Source organism: Dasypus novemcinctus, chromosome 27 (genome assembly GCF_030445035.2).
Source record: "Dasypus novemcinctus isolate mDasNov1 chromosome 27, mDasNov1.1.hap2, whole genome shotgun sequence".
Classification (NCBI taxonomy): domain Eukaryota; kingdom Metazoa; phylum Chordata; class Mammalia; order Cingulata; family Dasypodidae; genus Dasypus; species Dasypus novemcinctus.
The window spans coordinates 18,733,510-18,738,154 of record NC_080699.1 but is presented as its reverse complement, the minus strand read 5'-3'; the positions used below and the strand labels follow the sequence as shown (position 1 = coordinate 18,738,154).

At 48.4% G+C, this 4,645-nt stretch overlaps 1 pseudogene; it reads right to left on the bottom strand.

Moving 5' to 3' along the window:
* Positions 1 to 575: 575 nt before the first annotated feature.
* LOC111761311 (small nucleolar RNA U13) lies at positions 576 to 656 on the bottom strand (annotated as a pseudogene).
* Between the last annotated feature and the right edge of the window lie 3,989 nt (positions 657 to 4,645).

The following is a 4,645-nucleotide window of genomic DNA, read 5'->3' as shown; positions in this document are numbered from 1 at the left end:
CAGTTGATGCAAACTTTGACTCCAGTTCAACCTTCCTGGTCTCATCTTCCTCTCCTCTTCCAAGCTCTCAGCATCTTATACTTGCAGCCCACTTACTGGAAAACATTCTGATAGAGCTGAGCTTCCCCCAACATCCAACTTGGCACTGAACGAATTACTTTAGTCCTCCTTTTTGCCCACTATCAATAAATCTGATGGGCCTTCAAAGTTATATAAGCCCTATGCAAGCTGGGAAAAAGAAAAAATAAAATAATCCAAAAGTTGAAGGCAGGCAGGCCAATGCTGGTTTCCCTGTTGAATAGGTAAGGAGTACAGAGGGGTGCAGTGCGCCTAATGCTGGAATACTAAGAAGATGTGTTAGCCAGAGCAGATTGGGTTTCAAACCACCACCACAGAAGCAGGTTCCCCAGTTATGATTGATCTTCCATCAACAAACAAGAGCTAGCATTTAGATGGTGCTTTACAATTTACATTATACTTTTATCAAATAATCTTATTGGTTCCCAATAAAACTATGAGGAATCAAAGACTGTTATTCTTTTTTTTCTTGTTTTTTTTCTTTTTTTTTTTCTTCATATCAGACAAGGTTTGAGGGAGGCACATCTCACACAAATGCGTGAATACCCATTCATCATGCTTATGGGCTACAAAAGAATAGCGACTGTTATTCTTATTGACCCCAGCTGATGGTAGACAGACCTGATGAACAGAGTTTAAATGACTAGCCTAGGATCACATCGCTGGTTCGTTGTGAAGTTGAAAACCAAACGCAAGCTCCAGGCTGAGGTCTGGAAATGTGATTTATACCAATGCATTTGTTCTAGCAAAATTCCACAGTTGTAAAAGAAGTTGGAGTTCATTATAATGGAATCTGATACAAACATAATCTTCAAGTTACAAGAAACATTTAAAGCGGGACAATAAATTACACTTGATGCTTCCAATTTTAGGTACTGTTTACCGGGGAGAGGATGAAAAGAGGAGAAAACAGTTTTTTCCTTAAAGAAAAGCCACAATTCCTTTCTTTCTTAATCTGTTTACTAGTCAATAGAAGAGGAACTTTCAGCCGAGGTTTTAAATCAACTCTCCCAGGTTCCCCCGCATAGAGATGCGAGCGGCAGCTGCTCTTCGCTTCCCACTGTGTGAATCTCCAGCCTTCCGGGTGCACCCCAAGGGTGCTGGCTCCCGGGCCCCCGCTGTGCAGACGGGCTCCTAGGCAGGGGCACTGCAGTCCATGCTCAGTAAAGGGAGATCAAAATTGCAGTGGTTCTAGGATTCCCGGTAGCAGGTGGTTAGAGAACAGCTGGAAAACATTTTTTTTGATTGTAGAGACGCAAGAGACCACCTGCTCCGAAAATGTGTGGTGACTTTGTCAAGCTCCTCCCTGACCCCCGTGGGGAAATTGCAGGTGGGAATCCTGCTCTGTGATGCTGCTCACCTGCTACACTTCGGGAATTGAATGAGACACCCCTCATGATTCCATTCAGCCCAAGGGGCTCCTGATGCTGACCTCTGACCTCTGACTTCTGTACGCTGACCCCTCCCTGCCCATTTCCCAGTAGGTGTGCTGTGGTAAGAGAAAGCGACTCAAGCATGAAAAGTCCCTCTCGAGTGTTGTGATCGTATATTCTACATGTCTGTTTAGCTAGGGGTTAGTGTCCAGTGATTTGGTCAAACATTGGCCTCGAGTGCTCTGGAGTTATTTCCTTAATGGGATTAGCATGTTCAATTAGTTAACTTGAAGTGGAGGACATCCACAATGGGGGTGGGCGTCATCTAATTAGAGCAAAGAACTGAGGGTTCCCAGAAGAAGAAAGACTGCCTCAAGATTTCAACATCAAGCTTACCAGAATGTCTACCCCTCCAGCCACCCTGAGAATTCTGACTTGCCAGCCCCCACAAAACATACCTTGTTGGTTCAGTATCTCTGGAGAGCCCTGACTAAGACAGATGCTGCACCAGGTCGCCACAGTTTTATATTAATCAATGACAAGAAACCTATAGAAGAGGTGACACAGGTGGAAGAGAAGACAAGGTTGGAAGAGCGTAAATTGGATGTCAGAACCATGTCTTGGATTGGTGTCACCTCCCTGCTCCTGACAAAGGTCATTGAGTAAGTTGAGAGTTGTGGCTCTTGCTCTAAGTTTGTGCTACCCCTGGAAGTGACTTGCCAAGAGGAAGATATATTTGACCGCAATGCTTGAAAGTTATGCTAGTTCTTGTGCCTAGAGAACATAGTTGCCCCCTCTACAGGCTGGAGCCTTCCTCCACCCAGGGCCTTGGGACAAGCCCTATGAGCTGTGTTGAGGGTGGGTCCCAGCTGGGGGCAGCAGGAGGCGGGGGGACTTCCCTGGTGGCTGATGCCAGCAGAGCAAATTCTCCCACTGACTCCTCTCTCTGCATTCAGCTTGCCTGGTTGTGAGGAAGAGGGCAGAGAGTGAGAAGGTCCCGTTTATGACTTTCAATACTTATTTTGCCCACTCACCCACTTTCCATCAGGGTATCTTTACAATGTCAGTCTTTCTACTTCTTGGTTTCCCACCTGCACATCCAGATTTTCATTCATCTGGGATGCTGTTGGTGGCCGAATGGCCTCATCTTTAATGGTAGTTACTAAGTTACTTGCTAAGTTGCCAGAGGCTGCTCTTGTAAAACAAAACCCAGGGCATTTAGAACTGTCCCATTAGGATTTAGGAGGGTCTGTTAATTCCTCACAATCTCCTGCCTTTTTTGCCCCCCATCCCACATGCTCCAGTCCTCACTCCCAAACAGAGCGAGAGTTCAGCCCAGGGGTGTTGGAAAAGACTTGGGTTTGGGGTATTGCTGTGAAGTCACAGGAAAGCAGAAGGATCTCCCTGGGCTTGGAATAAAATGTAGACTTTTCCAGAGAGCCCCACAGGAACCTTGTGAGCTCACTCTAGGCTGTGGACACAGGTAACCTTCTTCCAGTTCCCCAAACATGCTGAGCCCCTGGCACCTCAGGGCCTTTTCTCGGTCTTCACAGCCCTGGACCACTGCTGTCCTGATGACTCGAGGGCTGGCTCCTTCCTACCCTTCAGCAGAGACATCACAGCCCAGAGAAGCTCCTCTAACGCTCTTCTCCAAACCATCTCCCCAGCCACGCCCTGCCCGTCTCCCCAGTCTCAACTGTCAACCTTTGCTAATTACTCTTTCTCTTCTCTTGTCCGCTGGATTAGAAGCCCTGCCAGGAGTGGGGCCACATTTGTCATGTTCTCTGCTGAATTCGCCGGTGCCTAGCACATATTTTTCAAGTGAAATCTGTATCCAGTGTCCTGCCAAGACATACTGGAGCCTGAGGCAAAAGGAGAGATCAGCACGGGTACTGTCTTTATTGAAATTCTGGATATTTTGTTCATCATGGATTTTTAAAATACTATATTAAATACTATTTATCTCAATGACTCAGTATTTCGGCATCACCCGTGCCTGTGACAAGTGCCTCACTCACCTCATCCCAGCCCCAGTCCTGTCTGTATCATTTGAAATGAAGAAAAAGGGAAGTAGGTTACTTCATCAGCAGGGATGAAAGGATTCTTCTCATTTTAAAAGGCAGCAGAGAAACCAAGGATCCTTGTCAATAGAAGTTGGGAGGACATGGACCTGAGGGAAGGTGAAGCGAGAGTGAAGATTCCTGGAAACCCAAGTGGGGTTCGCCAACCTCTTCCAGTCCTCGTCCCTCATGGTCACAAGGTGCAGTCTGTTCTTGTCCTGGAAAGCTGCGTTTCCCCTCTTCCCCTCTGGCCTCAGAGCTAATCCCATGCCCACTGCCAGCACCTCTCCATTTCTGTCCCAGCCTCGGCTCCAGAGGTCCAAGAGGACAGACATCCAAGACTCCTGGGGCCTGGGGGGCTTTGTTCCCTGTCTCTGAGGTGGTGACATCCCAGAGGGGGGCCAGGGCTTCTGCCATCCGCATGTCACTGCCTGGTGGAGATTCTACTGGAATGTTGAAGGATCATCGTACTTCCCAGTCAGAGGGAAGTTCCCAGGGCTGTAGCTCCTCATCTAGTAAACACACATTGCCAGTTTTCCTCCAGGCCCCTCCACGGGGCCACCTGCCCCGTCTTGCTCCACCTTCTCCCCCTGCCTCACTCTCCTACTCATCTCTCTCTGCAGCCAGAATGAGGCATGGGGCCTCAGGGACAGGTTTATCCTTCCTGTTCCCCACAAGAGTCATTTCAAAGTTAAACATCTTTCCATAACCCTATTTCTGGGTGATGGATTACCTGGGAGCAAAGAATGAGGAATTATCTCTCCCCGGTGCTGAGTGGGGCTTCTGCCAGGGCTGCTGGGAGATGGAAGGAGGATGCTTCTCTGCTCAGCCATTGATGGAGGAGGCACCTCTGCAGTTCCAGGGTCACTTAGAACCTGGGGTGTTCACCTTCCGCCTGGGAAACTGGTACCAGCCCGAGCAGCTCAGCTGTCTAGGGATAGAGCAGCTCTTTTAAGAGTTTGGGACCAGCTTTGCCTCCTTTCCCAGAATCACCAGTTCCTTGAACACTCAGGGGCCTGGAGCTGTTCCCAGGCTCTTCTTGAGCCGCTCTGGGAGATGGGTCTTATCCATACAGCGAGGTGCCTCTCCCCACCTAGAGAGAGCTGGGAAATTGACTTCTGTCTTTGATGCCCA